The sequence below is a fragment of the Balearica regulorum genome, chromosome 5 (assembly GCF_011004875.1).
Source record: "Balearica regulorum gibbericeps isolate bBalReg1 chromosome 5, bBalReg1.pri, whole genome shotgun sequence".
NCBI classification, from domain to species: Eukaryota; Metazoa; Chordata; class Aves; order Gruiformes; family Gruidae; genus Balearica; species Balearica regulorum.
In genome coordinates, this window is record NC_046188.1 from 5755835 (window position 1) to 5763231 (window position 7397).

The following is a 7397-nucleotide window of genomic DNA, read 5'->3' on the forward strand; positions in this document are numbered from 1 at the left end:
GCCAAAACAAAAGATCTCCTCCTCTATCTCCTTCCTTTTGACATATCTTGTGCTGTTGGAGAAAGCGATCTCCTCTCCTGACTCACTCCCAAACTCATGGAGATTTAAACAAATAATGAATGTGACTTGTCCCAGCAATATAGTTAGTCCTGTCCCCTGGCCTTCACAGGTCCTTCAGATCAATATGCTATAGCAGGATGGAGGTTCAGCCCCTTCCAATGTCCTAGACTGAATCTGGCGCCTGAAGAGAGGAGTAGCCTTACTGATCATCTCCTGCTGAGGAATGAGCAGCTGGATGATATGGCTGTGCGTGCCCCGAGGACTTTGCAGTCCCAACTCTTAAAAGAAGAGCTCAAAAGGACCCTTTGTGCCCAGTCTCCAATCACACAGGTTGCACTTTCACTCCAGAAGGCTTCTTAATGTGAATCCTTTCCACTTCTTAAGGTGAGCCAGGGCTCAATTCATTGACCTGAACACCTACATCTGGTGTCACTTCAGATGCCATGGGGCATCTGAGAAAACTGCAGAGCACTGGCAGGTCTAACAGAGGATCTATGGAGATGGTACGTTTCTGCACTGGCAGCCAGAGGCCGTGAAGCGTTCCATAGCACATCCCAAATAGCTCTGAAGTTTTGTGCTAATCAAGCCCTCAGTGTCACCACTAAATAACTGTGTGACTTGGAAAAAAAAGTCATCCTGATGTTTCTAAAGGCAGGGAGGTGTCATCCTAAGTCATGTATACTTCCAGGAGGCACCAGAGCAGGCTGTTGCATTGTCCCAAGCCAGATGGACTTGCTGACTGCATCCCTTGAGGTACCTGAATTGCACCTGGGAGGGTATAGGGCAGCACAACTCCAGAGAGGCCAAAGGCAAGCACTCAGATTAGCTGAGCAAGAGTGTGCGTGGGTGCGCCTATCTTCCTTGAAAGCATGATGGCTATTCAGAAGGATAAATTATGTGGAGAAAGCAAGGCTCCCAGGCTTGGGACAGTACCTTTAGCTGTGCTCTGCTTTCCCTGCTAACCTCAGGAGGCTGGGTACATCACCCTTTGAAGGAGTACAACTGCAAGCTGAGCCTTTTTTGCTTTTGGGAATGAGGTTTTTGTGGCGCGAACTATCTGTGAAGGTGAGGTTGATTTTTATCCTTTTCTTTCCATCTGTTTACCGTGCTGGGCTAAGTCGAGCAGATTGCAATTGGTCTTCACTGCCCAGGCTCATCATGCTGACTTTGTCATATCGCCAAGCAGCGCTGACATCCCTGACCGCTCTCCAGAAGGAGCTCAGGAATTCAGATTCCTTGGATTTTCTCCAGTCAGGTTTGTCATGTTTTTGCACCTTTATCATGTGACAGATCTGGCTGCAGCTCCACATACCCTCCTCTCCTCACACTGCCACATTTGTAGCCCAGCACTGTGATGTCTTTCTGCCCCACAAGTGGACACGTAGGACTTGTGATCTGCTGCTGATGCTGCATGTGTAGTCCCTGCAGCAGCGCTGCATCACACCCAAAGAGCCTGCCAACGGAGCCCAGCCACCTTCCCCCAACGAACGCAATGAACTTGGCCCAGGCTCCTTATCATGGTCTCATCACATCTTGCAGCCCCATTACCCGGAGTGTTCAGTCCTGTTTCTGTCATATGCCTCAAATCTGGGATCTCTCATGACAGGACACTAAAAACAAAACTTGAAGGGTCTGGCCAGTACCCTAGAAAAATGGTGAGCTTTTCCCATAGTTTTTGCTGCAATGCATATTCAGAGACTTTATTTTTCTGCCTTTGTAGCTATTTCATAGCCGTGGGAGAAATATTACATCAACTAACACTTTCTCTAAAGCATCAGTGGGTGAAGTCTGTTTTTTAACATCTGGTTTCTCTCTGGAAACAACTTGGATTAGATACATATGTAGGAAGAAGAAATCTGGTGTCCCGCTCCCTCTGCTGGTACAATTTTTCAGCCATTATTTTATACCAAAGGTGAAGGTGTTCAAGCACTCTGCCTTCCAAAGCCTAAGCTGGCTCTATCACTCCTTGGCGATCTATCACTGTGTCCAAGGAGAAAGCTTGGGAGGGATGGGACAGCAGATCTCTTTTTCAAACAGTTTTCTAATTAAATCCAGGTTGTTCCCAGGTGGCAGTGCATGTTTTATGGCTGCCACTGAACTTTCTGCTTGAGCTCTGCTATTTAGAAATTTATTTCTGTGCCCATAGAGATACCTGCTGCTGCCCAAACTTTTCTGCTGGTATTTTTTCCTGCTTCCATAAGCATTTTGAAATTCCCATGTATCACCACATCTCTTCCTTCAGGATCACCTAGCCTGCTGCTTGTTTCATTTTAGTGCTTCAGCCATTAGAGGTAGAATCCCAGTGTACACAGCTCGTTCTCCCCTTCTCATTGACATTGTATTTAAAGAGATTTCCAGACTGCTAACAAGCGCTGGGCAATCCTTTCAGTCTGATATTCTTATTTATAATAAAGTCTCTTATCCCATGTTTGTCAAATGCCACACATCTGTTTAAAATCAGGTAGAAAATGAGGTATGTTGCCTGTTACCACTAGGCACAGGCAGGGATGTCTCTTCCAGAGGGCTGAGCCAGATGTGCATCTCCAGATACTAGTGAGCCAGAGGAGCACTCCCATCCTCCAGAGCCCCAGGGATCATAAAACCATTGAAAGCTGCACCTGAAACAGCATCTCAAGAGGTCTTTGCAGCCAAGTGCTCTTCCCGGGTTGGACAATCAGCCCTACCTTAAAAAAGACTCCCACAACAAAAAGTCCGTCCACCCCCAGAGCACCAGGGATGCTGTGTTGTTAAAAAATCATTTCCTTTCTCCCTCTTTATCACAACACCCCATTCCAATTCTAGTTACTTCAGTTTTATCAGGCAAGATATAATCAAATGTGATCTATAGGGCCAGAAGGAAAATGGTAATATGGTTCTTCCTTTAACAATCCCACATATTGCATTGAAGTAATTTAAATATGGTTTTTGGTGTTTACATGATCAGAGTTTGGCTTGTGTATCTAATGGGGCTTGTCAAATATCAGCACGGACTAGCATATTCTGCAGCCAGAACAAGCTGTCATATTGAAATACTGACCCAGATAACATCAAAACTATTTGCTATTCATAACATAAATTATTAAATCTTTCATCAGGAACAGAGCCAGCTGTTAATGTCTTTAGCTAAAAATATTCTTTTTAAATTGTAGGGCTTTTTTTCAGTTTTCCAAAGTACTGCAACTTGCCATGAAAAACATTCTCAGTGTCTGGTGATGATTAATTTTCCGCTGCTCCCTCTTGCACTATTTGAATCCCAGTATTTTTCTTTACTCAACAAAGAAGAAATGCTCAATTCACATCAAACACTGCTAGCACCATCAGTTTTCAATTACAAAAAATGGTACTTGGGCTGGTGCTGAGATCTACCTGAAAGAGTGCCAGAGAGCACTGGCTCTGTAGAAGGGTTGTTGTTGTTGTTATTATTATTATTATTATTATATTATTTTAATACATGATAGCCCAATGGTATTTGGCAGAAGTCACGCTGCAGGGCAGGAAACCTTCTCCTGTCACAGCCAGGGCAGTGCTGGGTTTCTGTTTGAAGTGTAACATGGGACTGACACGTTTGCTAGCATAATCTCTACAAGAAATAAATTTACTAATCCAAAGGCTGTGGCTATTATACTATTGAAATTTAGAGCAGTAATAACCATTTCCTATCATTTGGTGTGAAGAATAAGGCCTTCCAGTCATTTTCCTTTGTTTGTAATAAATTACCACCCTGCTAGCTATTTGATTGTGTTATGAATCAAATGTTTCCATTTCAAGGAGATGTCATGTGTATCTGAAACTTCTGTTGCTACCTCTCAATTGATTACGTTGAAAACAGAGACCATTAGTGTTAAGGTTCCAAAGTCAAGCACTAAAAAGTTCAGAAACACTGGACTAGAGGTTGTCTGTGCCATCAAGACTGTGCTGAATGGGTTTTAACAACCTGTTAAAATCGTGTCCTATACCCAAAATGGCTCTGGCAAGCCCCTCCTTCCCCGTACAGCTGCCCCACTTCCAAAAGCTGTATTATTTATGCCTAGCTAAAGAATGGCTCATCCTCCTCATCCCCTCCTTGCCCCTTGACTTGGACACAGAGCCAAACCCATTCTCGGTTGTACCACACACATCCCCTCTCACATCTCTAGGGCTTAGTAAGTAGCACAACTTCAAAGCTAGCTTTTACTTATCCCCCTGAATTCAAGTCCATATTCCATGATATTATATTTCCTGCAAGTCCCTTACCTCCCGGAGATGCTGACACAGTGGGGACAAGACACCAAGTCACTATTTTTCCACACTCTTTAGTCTACGTGAGAGCTGAGCCCCTATTTTCTGCACAGCACCAAACCTCTGCACTGAATAGAACATGAATAATTCCCTGTGGGACTTTTCTGGGACATTCATCACAGGAGAAACTGGGAGTTTTGCAAACAAAGTGCAAAAGTCACTTTTTTGACTTCATCTTCACAACACACTGCTAACGTCAAAAGGCCTCACTGCCCTCATTTTACACGCAGGGAAGTAGGTGCAGAGACAAAGGCACCAATTTGCCAGATATTTAACTGTGTTTGAGCGCTTTGTATGTTCAAAGCACAGCTCCCAGTGGCTTCAGTTGTAGCTTGGAGAGCTCAAGACACCCACAAATCAAGCCCAGTGGGTGTTTGAGTGGAGCTCACAAAATGAACCGCTGATAATCACTAACTGCATGGGAAAAACGTGAGATAAGAAACTTGCCCATCATTCCTCCTCCTGCTTTGGTTGCCTTGCCATGGCACGCTTGGCAATGAAACACTAACAAAGGTTTTGCTTTCTTAGAGCAAATCTCAATGTCTTTAACGGAATCGCAGCCCGCTCCTTAGTGCACCTACCGTCCTGTTCGCCTGAGAGAGCATTTACTCTGTGACAGCATTGTTTGGTGAGATACAGGAGGAAAAACAGAGGCAAAATGAAATGCTGCACACAAAGACGGATAATGACTGTATTAAAAAAAAAAAAACAACAAACCAACAAACCACAAATACAAGCAACCACTTTGGAAAGCAGCCTCAAAATGTGACTTAAGAGATTAAAAACCATCAAAACATACTCGGTTGAATCTATAATATGCAGAATTATTATCGCAGCTGAGGTAACAATCATGACTTTCAGGACTTATAGTTCCCTTTCAGCATAAGCAATGATTGATGCCAGTTGTGTGCTGAGGTCTTGCCAGTTGTGTACGAAATGTCCGGACCATCTCTCCTCCTGCCCCTTCTCCACTCTGAGCCACCTCGTTTTGCTCCACTCCCTTCTGGGTTTGCTTCTTATCTTTTCAGGACGCTGACTGCTGTCCCTGTGCTTTTCCAGCACTGAGCCAGAGAAGTTGGCTTTTTGCTGACTTGATCACAAGTTGGGCTCATCACCTTGTACCTGAAAGAATTTATTTTCCTACAAGTCTTGTGCAAGTCAGTTCCAAGCAGAACTTGTCAGAAAGGGTGAGAAGAATTATCACACCTTCCTTTAGCTTTCCAAAACATACACATCTAGCCTAAACCAAACCTTTACGTTCCTGCTGTAATCAATGGAGAAAGATAACCAGTTCCAGAGAGTGCTTCATCCCATCCTAGTCCAAATGTCTCAGGCTGGTGGCATGACATTTTTCCATGTGATTGCAAAATGGCATCTAAAAGGACTTTTCTTCCCCCAATTTTTTGAATGCCTGTAGACTTTCCTACAAACAATGTCTTACAACAAGTTCCTTGCATTAAAATGCATTTTGTGGAAGGGAATTTGTTTTGTTACTTCAAAACCTCCCATTTGACCACTCTATAGTGCCCCTTAGTCTCTTCGTTATGAGAAACAATGTTTGACTGCTCCCTTAAATCTTCTCCATGCTACTTCTGCTTTTACAAGCCTCCATCACATTCTCTCCCTGTTAATCTCTGTTCCAAGCTGAAGCTTATTTATTTCACTTTTCCTCGTGCAGAAGTTGTTCCATACCGTTGGCCATCTCTGATGTCCTTCACTGTGTCTTTCTCTAATTCTGCCTGTCCTTTTTGAGGCGGGGGAGCAGCACTGCGTACACCACAACTGCAGACACGCTGTGGATCTGCAGAAAAAGCCAAGTGGTAGTTTCTGATTTGTTATTTATCCCTGCCTAATAATCCCTCTCATGCTGTTTTCCTTATTGAGCACTGCTGAGTCTGGAAGTGTTTTCAAAGATGTTGCCATAGTTCAAAGACCTCTTTTCTGGATGGTAGCAGCTAACTTAGAGCTTGTCCTTGTGAATGTTTTGTAACAAGGTGTTGCTCTCTATTTACTATCCTTGAATGTCATCTAGCATTTTTTACCACCTCATTAGTATCAACACATCCTTTATTTACCATTTGCACTTGCTCTGTGTTTTTACCACCCCTTAAATAGACGCCTAATTGGCGTCATATCCTAATAGGCACTCCAAGGAAGATTAAACAAAAAACTTTCCAAACAAAAATCTCTGAAAGCAACAATTTCCATGACTTGTGACACAGGGGAAACATCTTGCTGCTAGCATGACTTTAGGCCAAATTTCAACTCCTCTCACCTCAGGCTTCCTCTGCTGCAAAATAAAGATGCATTTATAGTGCATGGCAGAGGCCAGAAAACTTCCCCCAGTCATTTCCACCTTCAACCTCACAGGCTGCCAGAGCTTGTGCCTGTTCTTAGGATGATACCCTGTCTTCCTGAGATTTCTCCTGATGGGGAATACAAAAGCAACTTGTCCAAATAGACAGTTACTCCCACCGTGAAAAAATTAGTATCTTTATGTAAAGCCTGAGTTTATTAAACTCCCTTAAAAGTTTATTCTCCTTTGTAAGTAGCTTGTAGGTCTGCACATGCTTTTAAATGGTCAGAAGCATGGCACAGCAAAGGTTAATCAGCTTTCCTTGTAGGCAAATACTGCTTCCAGCCTGATCCCCAATGTGCTATAGGTTTTACAAATACAAAGCATCACTGCTACCTACTTGTAAAAAAATTTCTGCATTTCCTCTATAAACATGTCTAATATTTTTTTATCCAGAGCCTCTTGAAGAGGTATCTCATCATGTGTGAACCCTCAGTTCATAGCTCAAGCCTACAATAAAGGAGGGCAGATACTCCACCCCACTACATTCAGAAGTGTTTAGTTTGGGTTGTTAGAAGGCAGAGATTGCCAGCAGCATGGGCAGAGAATGATTTATATTCATGATAGGTTTTCATTTCAGATCTTCAAGGAATAAGCTATCCACTCCAGCTGCCTGGGCAGCAAAGGGTGATGCTACACGAACAGGGGATGTGACGGCAGGAGAGATCACAAAGATGTCCAGTGAGGATCCTTGTCTAGCTGA